Here is a 10,207-nt window from a genome sequence, read left to right as displayed (position 1 = left end):
CTTGTGTGAATGCTTTGAAAAGCTAATCGTTTGCATATCACAGCATCTTCTTCCTATCGGTTAAATTTCGCTTTTGTAGCACGTAATTTTCGTGGTTTAGCAATTTTAATGGCCAGTAGTATACGTATGGACGCCACTTAGGAGGATGAAAATAACACTGGGATATTCGGCACTGGTCATGGTGAAGGATACATCCTGTACGTCGTAACCGGAGCTCGTAAACGCGTCTACGAACATCAGGAATGAACGAGACGGACGTTTAATACACACAACAAAAAAAGTTTTGCATCACTTCGGCTCCGAGATTCCCTGAACCTGTACAGAAGATGGGAATATTCATCAACATAAACATCATTTCCGCCTTTTTTACTGCTCATGAAAACCACACATTGCATGTTGTACCACCATGCAGCGAGACCTTCAGAGGTGGTGGTCCAGATTTCGCGTGCCTTTGCACACACCACTACCTCTAATACCCGGTAGCTCGTCCTCTGGCATTGATGCGTGCCTGAATTCGTATACTATCCACAAGTTCATCAAGGCACTGTTGGTCTAGTTGTACCACTTATCAACGGCGATTTGGCGTAGATCCCTCAGAGTGGTTGGTGGGTCATGTTCCTGTCACGTTCCTGTCTCTCTTGTAACTCCTCCATGTCCGAACAACATCGCTTTGGTTCACTCCGAGAGGCCTGGACATTTCCCTTATTGAGAGCCCTTCCTGGCACAAAGTAACAATCCGGCCGCACTGAACTACAAACAACACCAGCCATGTACCTCTTTCCTGGTGGAATGACTGGAACTGATCGGCTGCCGGACCCCCTCGGTCTAATAGGCGCTGCTCATGCATGGTTGTTTACATCTTTGCGTGGGTTTAGTGACACCTCTGAACAGTCAAAGGCATTGTGTATGTGATACAATATTCACAGTCAATGTCTATCTTCAAGAGTTCTGGAAATCGGGCTGATGCACAACTTTTTTTGATCTGTATAATTATCAACACAAGTGGTTACGAAGAAAATCGATTTATTGAATGAGAACGAAACTTACGCTAATTTCCAGTGCGGTTTTCACCAAAATGTAGGTATTGCCCCTTTGCCCTCAGAGATTTTTAATTTTAATAGACACGACTTATTGGTTTTTATGATTAAGACACTCGTGTGCTACTTGTTTGACTGTGTCTCTCTTCGAACTTTGTGAGGGGCGTTCAATAAGCAATGCAATACATTTTTTTCCGAAGGTAGGTTTGTCTTATTCAGGATACCAATACACTATATGACGGCTCACTCTTTTGGTTACAAAATTGTATTTTTGAACGTAATTTTCGTTCAATGCGACGGCATTACGCCTCCTTACTGGGAGAGCCTCTATGTCTGCATGGCACCATTGTACTGGTCGACATAGGAGCCAACGTCTTACTGAATCATGGAGTGCGTCCTTCTTTGGGCCAAACAAATGGAAGTCGGAACCCAGCGGGCACATACCTGTGAGTATGCCAACTGGTGGATGAGTGTGTCAGCACTACCGACACAGACATCCAGTTTTCAGCGAGGTGTTTGATTGTGATCTGTCGATCACCTGGAATGAGAGTGTCCGCACTTCCCAACATCGCAGGAGCCACACTGTGTGCGACCGACTGCCACGCGGGTGATCAGACAATTTTGTGGTACCTTGTTGTGATGATGATAGACACCTCGCTCAACGACTCAACGTGCTTTTGCTCTCGGTCAGGCCTCCTTAGACATTCTTCGACTCCAAGAACCTATGAATGTCTACGATGCTCTGGTCCCCCCCCCCCCGCCCCCCCCAAAAAAAACTCAATGACAGCTCTGCTTGGCACGCACCTCCGGTACAGACGCCATTTTGAAGGCTAATAGAGAGCCGCCGCCTACCGGAAGTTCATGAAACTATGAATGAAGCAAGAATATTCCAAGATGTCCCTCAACAAATTCTAAATTTTTGAAACCGAAATTGGCCGTGAAAAAAGAAGTGTTGCGTTACTTATCGAACCCCACTCGTAACTGAAACTGTCATCTGACGTTTACGGCCCGAAGTTGCGGCGTTGTCGTGGTGAGTATTGTCTCCAGACAGCCAACATAACGTTCCGCTTTCCGTAGTGATGGAATAGCGCTTTAGTCTTTCTGTCTCCTACAGATATCACGTAACAAATTCGAAAGTCCGATCCGGTAGCTGCGCGGATGGCGCAGCGGATTACTAACAAGGGAACCTCCCCATCGCACCCGCCTCAGAATTAGTTATAAGTTGGTACAGTGGATAGGCCTTGAAAAACTGAACACAGATCAATCTAGAAAACAAGAAGAATTTGTGTGGAACTATGAAAAAATAAGCAAAATATACAAACTGAGTAGTCCACATAAGATAAGCAACATCCAGGTCAGTGCAAACGCAAGAGTGCCGTGGTCCCGTGGTTAGCGTGTGCAGCTGAGGAATGCTAGGTCCTTCGTTCAAGTCGTCCCTCGGGAGAAAATTTTAATTTTTTATTTTCAGACAATTATCAAAGTTCAGGCACTCTCATATAATCAACTTCGCTCTCCAAAATTCCAGGACATGTTCAGATTTGCTTGGACATATGCAGGATTTGACGGTCTACACACGGAAAAATTTGAAAACGTTAAAAACATATGTTTTGACAGAGCACAGACAAAACTGTGCGACTGTGAAACTGTTGCATGCATTTGTTGCAGTTTATGTGACAACCTCTTATGTTTTCATCACTTTTTTGGGAGTGATTATCACATCCACAAGAAAACCTAAATTGGGCAAGGTAGAAGAATCTTTTTATCCATTCACTAAGTGTACAAGTTAGGTGGGTCGACAACATATTCCTGTCATGTGACGCACATGCCGTCACCAGTGTCGTATAGAATATATCAGACGTGTTTTCCTGTGGACGAATCGGTTGACCTATGACCTTGCAATCAAATGTTTTCGGTTCCCATTGGAGAGGCACGTCCTTTCGGCTACTAATCGCACGGTCTTGCGGTGCGGTCGCAAAACAAAAACTTGTTACACTGAACAGAGACGTCAATGAACGAATGGACAGATCATAACTGCAAAAATAAAGAAAGTAAACTTTTCACTCCAGGGAAGATTTGAACCAAGAACCTCTCGTTCCGCCGTTGCTCACGCTAACTACTGGACCACGGCGCTCCTGAACTCGTACTCTCCTAGATGTTGCCCGTCTTGCACATGGACTACTCAGTTTGTATATTTTGCTTATTTTTTCACAGTTACACACAACTTCTTCCTGTTTTCTGAATTGATCTGTGTTCAGTTTTTCAAGGTCTATCCACTGTGCCAACTTAAAACTAAATCTGAGGGGGGTGCGATGGGGAGGTTCCCTTGTAAGCAAGTGAGCCCGGGTGCGACTCGTGGCAGGGCCGGAGATTTTCTTCGGTCGGGGACTGGGTATTGTGTTGTCCTTCCATTCCTATCATCATAATTGACAGTACACTGTTGAGATGGCTGATAGTCACATCTCAAAAGACAACTACAAAAAAATCCGGAATTCACGCACATTTTACATCTCTATAGTGTCTCCAAACACGACTTAAATCTGTTTTTTATTTTATCAGGAATTGTTTTAACAGGTGGAAATTTCCGGTCCTGGAAAGAGAAGCAAACTTAGCTTGTTATATTTTGAAAACTATTGGACTGATTGAAATAAGTTTTATGCGACGATTACCAAAATATCTAGCCCCGCAACTGATCGTTCCGAAGTTCAGTATCGGATTGTGTTTGCCATGTATAAGCTACAGAAAACGACGGATCTTTCCGCTTTTTTCTATTTTGTAATTATTTAACTGGTAACAATTATAAAATTTAAAGTCTCTTCTCCTACAAAAAATTATCTAAAAATTCTTTTTCACACGTGTGGTGTCGCGTACACATGATATGAAAGGGTAGTGCATTCGAGGTGATTCATGTGAAAAGGTTTCCGACGTGTTTGTGGCCGCACGAAGGGAATCAACAGACATGAACGCGGAGTAGTAATTGTCGCCAGAAACATGGGACATTCAGTTTGGGAAATCATTAGGGAATTCAGTATTCTGAGATCCACGCTGTGAGAGTGTGCCGAGAATCCCAAGTATCAGGTATTACTTCTCGCCGCGAATAACGCAGTGACTAACGGCCTTTACTTAATGACAAGGAGTGGCGGCGTTTGCCTAGAGTTGTCAGTGCTAATAGACAAGCAACAGCAGAAATCAATGTGGGAACTACGACGAACGTATCCGTTACGACGGTGCTGCGAAATTTGGCAATCACGGGATACGTCAGCAGACGACCGAAGCGAGTGCCTTTGCTGGCAGCCCGACATCGCCTGCAGCACCTCTCCTGGGTTCGTGACAGCACCAGTTGGACCCTAGACGACTCGAAAACCGTGGCGTGGTCAGACGAGTCCCGATTTCAGTTCAAAAAAATGGCTCTGAGCACTATGGGACTCAACTGCTGTGGTCATCAGTCCCCTAGAACTTAGAACTACTTAAACCTAACTAACCTAAGGACATCACACACATCCATGCCCGAGGCAGGATTCGAACCTGCGACCGTAGCAGTCGCACGGGTCCGGACTGCGCGCCTAGAACCGCGGGACCACCGCGGCCGGCCCCGATTTCAGTTGGTAAGAACTGATGGTAGGGTTCCAGTGTGGCGCGGACACCACGAAACCATGGACCCAAGTTATCAGCAAGGCAACGTACAAGCTAGTGGTGGGCTCTGAGCACTATGGGACTCAACTGCTAAGGTCATTAGTCCCCTAGAACTTAGAACTAGTTAAACCTAACTAACCTAAGGACATCACAAACATCCATCCCCGAGGCAAGCTAGTGGTCGTTCCATAATGGTGAGGGCTTTGTTTACGTGGAATGTACTGGGTCCCCTGGTCCAAATGAACCGATTATTGATCGGAAATGAATATGTTCGGCTACGTGGAGGCCATCTGCAGCCATTCAGGGATTTCATATATCACACAACAATAGAATTTTATTTATGACAATACGCCATGTCGGAACTTTCTGGACAACTCAAGCGAATGATTTGGCCTTCCCATCGAACATTTATGGGATATGGTCGAAAGGTCAGTTAGAATACAAATTCATGCATCGGCAACACTTTCACAGTTACGGACGCTCTAGAGGCAGCATGGCTCAATATTTCTGCAGGGGACTTCCGACGACTTGTTTAGTCTATGCCACGTCGAGTTGCTGCACTACGCCGGGCAAAAGGTCCGACACGATATTAGGAGGTATCCCATGACATTTGTCACCCCCAGTGTAGTGTTGGGTAAAAACTACACTCCTGGAAATTGAAATAAGAACACCGTGAATTTATTGTCCCAGGAAGGGGAAACTTTATTGACACATTCCTGGGGTCAGATACATCACATGATCACACTGACAGAACCACAGGCACATAGACACAGGCAACAGAGCATGCACAATGTCGGCACTAGTACAGTGTATATCCACCTTTCGCAGCAATGCAGGCTGCTATTCTCCCATGGAGACGATCGTAGAGATGCTGGATGTAGTCCTGTGGAACGGCTTGCCATGCCATTTCCACCTGGCGCCTCAGTTGGACCAGCGTTCGTGCTGGACGTGCAGACCGCGTGAGACGACGCTTCATCCAGTCCCAAACATGCTCAATGGGGGACAGATCCGGAGATCTTGCTGGCCAGGGTAGTTGACTTACACCTTCTAGAGCACGTTGGGTGGCACGGGATACATGCGGACGTGCATTGTCCTGTTGGAACAGCAAGTTCCCTTGCCGGTCTAGGAATGGTAGAACGATGGGTTCGATGACGGTTTGGATGTACCGTGCACTATTCAGTGTCCCCTCGACGATCACCAGTGGTGTACGGCCAGAGTAGGAGATCGCTCCCCACACCATGATGCCGGGTGTTGGCCCTGTGTACCTCGGTCGTATGCAGTCCTGATTGTGGCGCTCACCTGCACGGCGCCAAACACGCATACGACCATCATTGGCACCAAGGCAGAAGCGACTCTCATCGCTGAAGACTACACGTCTCCATTCGTCCCTCCATTCACGCCTGTCGCGACACCACTGGAGGCGGGCTGCACGATGTTGGGGCGTGAGCGGAAGACGGCCAAACGGTGTGCGGGACCGTAGCCCAGCTTCATGGAGACGGTTGCGAATGGTCCTCGCCGATACCCCAGGAGCAACAGTGTCCCTAATTTGCTGGGAAGTGGCGGTGCGGTCCCCTACGGCATTGCGTAGGATCCTACGGTCTTGGCGTGCATCCGTGTGTCGCTGCGGTCCGGTCCCAGGTCGACGGGCACGTGCACCTTCCGCCGACCAGTGCCGACAACATCGATGTACTGTGGAGACCTCACGCCCCACGTGTTGAGCAATTCGGCGGTACGTCCACCCGGCCTCCCGCATGCCCACTATACGCCCTTGCTCAAAGTTCACGTCCACGCAGTCGCGGCATGCTACCAGTGTTAAAGACTGCGATGGAGCTCCGTATGCCACGGCAAACTGGCTGACACTGACGGCGGCGGTGCACAAATGCTGCGCAGCTAGCGCCATTCGACGGCCAACACCGCGGTTCCTGGTGTGTCCGCTGTGCCGTGCGTGTGATCATTGCTTGTACAGCCCTCTCGCAGTGTCCGGAGCAAGTATGGTGGGTCTGACACACCGGTGTCAATGTGTTCTTTTTTACATTTCCAGGAGTGTATTTGAGCGGGGAAACAGCTGAAAATCAGGTTGTTTAAGGTCGGGTCTGTAACGACGATGTTGCCACTCTCCCAAACCGGCTGTGTCTTCCGCCCCCTTTATCTGAGTGGTCAGAATGTCAATCCTAAGGGCCTGGGTTCGATTCCCGCCTGGGTCGAAGAATTTCTTCGCTCAGGGACTGGAAGTTGTGTTGTCCTAATCATCATCATTTCATCCCCATCGACGCTCAAGTCGTCGAAGTGGCGTCAAATCGAAAGACTTGCACCCGGCGAACGGTCTACCCGACGGAAGGCCGTAGTCACACGACATTTGCAATTTTACCGGATTTATCGATCATCTCTCACGTTGTCTATGCAGTTTCGTTTCGGCGTTAGTGCAGCTGAACCATACCATTTGGAAGAGCGCCCTGGCGTTCTTTCATTATCACAAGTTACACGTTATGTTGAAGATATCTGAATGGTGCGAAAATTGGCAGTTGACCCTAAATATCTAAAAGTGTGAGGTCATCCACATAGGTGCTAAAAGGAATTCGTTAAACTTCGGTTACACGATAAATCAGACTAATCTAAAAGCCGTAAATTCAACTAAATAGCTAGGTAACTGTAACAGTTACGAACAACTTAAATTGCAAAGAACACATAGAAAATATTATGGGGAAGGCTAACCAAAGACTGCATTTTATTGGCAGCACACTTAGAAAATGTAACAGATCAACTATAAGGAGACTGCCTACACTACGCTTGTCCGTCCTCTTTTAGAATACCGCTGCGCGGTGTGGGTTCCTTATCAGGTAGGACTGACGGAGTACATCGTAAAAGTTCGAAGAAGGGCAGCACGTCTTCTATTATCGCGAAATATGGGAGAGAGTGTCACAGAAATGATACAGGATTTGGGATGGACATCATTAGAAGAAAGGCGTTTTTTGTTGCGACGGAATCTCACGAAATTCCAATCACCAACTTTCTCCTCCGAATGCGAAAATACTTTGTTGACACCGACCTCCATAGGGAGAAACAATCACGACGATAAAATAGAGAAATCAGAGCTCGTACGGAAAGATATAGGTGTTGATTCTTTCCGCGCCCTATTCGAGATTGGAATAATACAGAATTGTGAAGGTGTTTCGATGAACCCTCTTCCAGGCACTTGAATGTGGTTTGCAGAGTATCAATGTAGATGTAGATGTCACAGTAGTACTTATTGCTCCAAGTACGTCGTCCGAATACATACTCACAAAATAGTTGATCTTAAGTATCTCGGAAGGCTGTTATCATCACTTTACAGGCAGTCACCTAATATTTTAATTTGTTTCTTAATGGATGGTCGTATTCACCACTTAAGAACTTGTCTTTTGGATTCGTGTTCAAGTGAATCCACGTTTCATTACAGGTAATATCAAAGTCCAGGAAGTCATTACTTTTGCTGAAAAGCCGTTGTTTGTTCGAAAACACGAATGTTCTTATGGAATAGAGTCAGAAGTCGTAGAACCCATAACAAACATGTTTTGCAATAACCAGACTTCCCACGATAGATTGAATCCACAAGGCCAACACTAACGATATGCAGCTCAGCGGTAGTGAAAGTTTTGTACGTCTGTCTTCCCTAAGAAGGTAGTTTTTGCGGTTCTCTAGTGTACCGGTAATGCAACTTCAACAAGTTATCCGTTGAAACGAACGTACACTATCTTATCAAAAGTATCCGGACGCCTACTAGTGGACATTAATGTGGTTTATGCCCACCCTTCGCCTTTATGAAGGCCTGAATTCTGCTGGGAACGCTTCCAGCAGGTTAATAGATGTGTATTGCTGTAGCAAATGGGAATCCTGACTGTCGTCGCTAAATGAAAGATGCTAGTTAACTTAACTTCGGATTCTTATTATTTCATGGAATGGGGGAGGGGAGGGGGGGAGTGCACACGTCATTTCAATTTATTGTCAGCCACTATAGGTACAACGCGGAGCAAAGTCTTCATTCACTTCCCTTATTAAAGCACTCCATCTTGAGGCCACGAGTGGCCTGCCGGGACCATCCGACCGCCATGTCATCCTCAGGATGGTATTCTTGACTGAAGCCGCTACTATTCGGTCGAGTAGCTCCGCAATTGGCATCACTAGGCTGAGTGCAACCCCGAAAAATAGCAACAGCGCATGGCGGCCAGAATGGTCCCCCATCCAAGTGCCGACCACGCCCGACAGCGCTTAACTTCGGTGATCTCACGGAAACCGGTGTATCCACTGCAGCAAGGCCGTTGCCCAACTCCCCTTATTAAGCTCAATAAAATTAGTACCTCCTTTTAAATTACTCGATGGATAACGCTTTTGGTTCACTACTACCATGTAGTGACGATCAAGGTGGCTGTAATCATACTTACACGTATTTACTTATCTATGTGAGAAACAGTTCTAAAATTTAAATATTCTAGAAGTGGCCTAATGAGGAATATAAGGTAAAGCGGCATGTGTGTAAGCTGGTAGAAAACAGGAGATTCTGCATGAAAAAAAACAGCTATTTGTTACCATCATCAACTAACTGAAACACCACAGAACGATTCAAACGTTTCACAAATCCATTAACTAAGATTGGCCGAATAAAAAAGATGGAGAAGGGAGGAATATAAAACAACGTTCTCTGATAGGAATGTCAGCATTGTCATCTCACTAGATGACTGGGAGGCAGGCTTAAACAGTCTCCAAGAACGTGATAATTTTGCATTATAGCTCATTTGAACACTCACACAAGAGAAGGTACCGGAATCTCCACTTAACTGCACCACTAAAAGATACCACATCAGAGAACAAATGGGGCCACAGAGCGACTGTCAGTTTCAAGCTCTACCAGAAAAATTACATTCAAATCAAATCCTGATTCATGGAAGTATCTCCATACATGTAGAAATTCATTTTACTCAAAATTCTGTGTGTTATGAATTGCAGCTATTCCACATTACCACACCATTCTTTCAAGCATGCTGGCATATATGGATGGTCATACCACAAAAATGGATTAAAATCAGTAATAACTAACGGGTCAAAATTCACCGTACTTACTGGGGTTGATTCTTTTTGTAATCCTCTGTACTTTTAAATGAGGCTAATCTCTGTTAGCAAACTCACGTGGTGGGCATGCTCGCGCAAAGGGACAAGTTCAGAACACAATGGAAATCACACTAAAACCATGGTGAATTCAGTATAAGACCCTCGCACGCGTTGCAAGAAATTCGCTGAGGGTGATTGATTTACTCAATACTATGATTCTTTCACATCTTTACATGGTTTGAGCATCGTATTACAGTCTGTCAGTCGTGGATCGTGAATCTTGGTGGGATTCGAAAACTGCAGAAAATTATTTATTTTGTGGGTTTTACACTTTACGTGAGGAGGTACATTACCTGTCATGCTCAGGGGAAATAGTCAAAAGCAAATTAAAGGACTTGCTAAAGACATGTGGTCAGATTTTGGCTAGAAAGAAACTGCAATTACAAACACACACATCC

The sequence above is a fragment of the Schistocerca piceifrons genome, chromosome 2, assembly GCF_021461385.2.
Source record: "Schistocerca piceifrons isolate TAMUIC-IGC-003096 chromosome 2, iqSchPice1.1, whole genome shotgun sequence".
In the NCBI taxonomy this organism is placed as follows: domain Eukaryota; kingdom Metazoa; phylum Arthropoda; class Insecta; order Orthoptera; family Acrididae; genus Schistocerca; species Schistocerca piceifrons.
The sequence above is the reverse complement of the archived record's forward strand: the minus strand, read 5'-3'. Positions refer to the sequence as shown.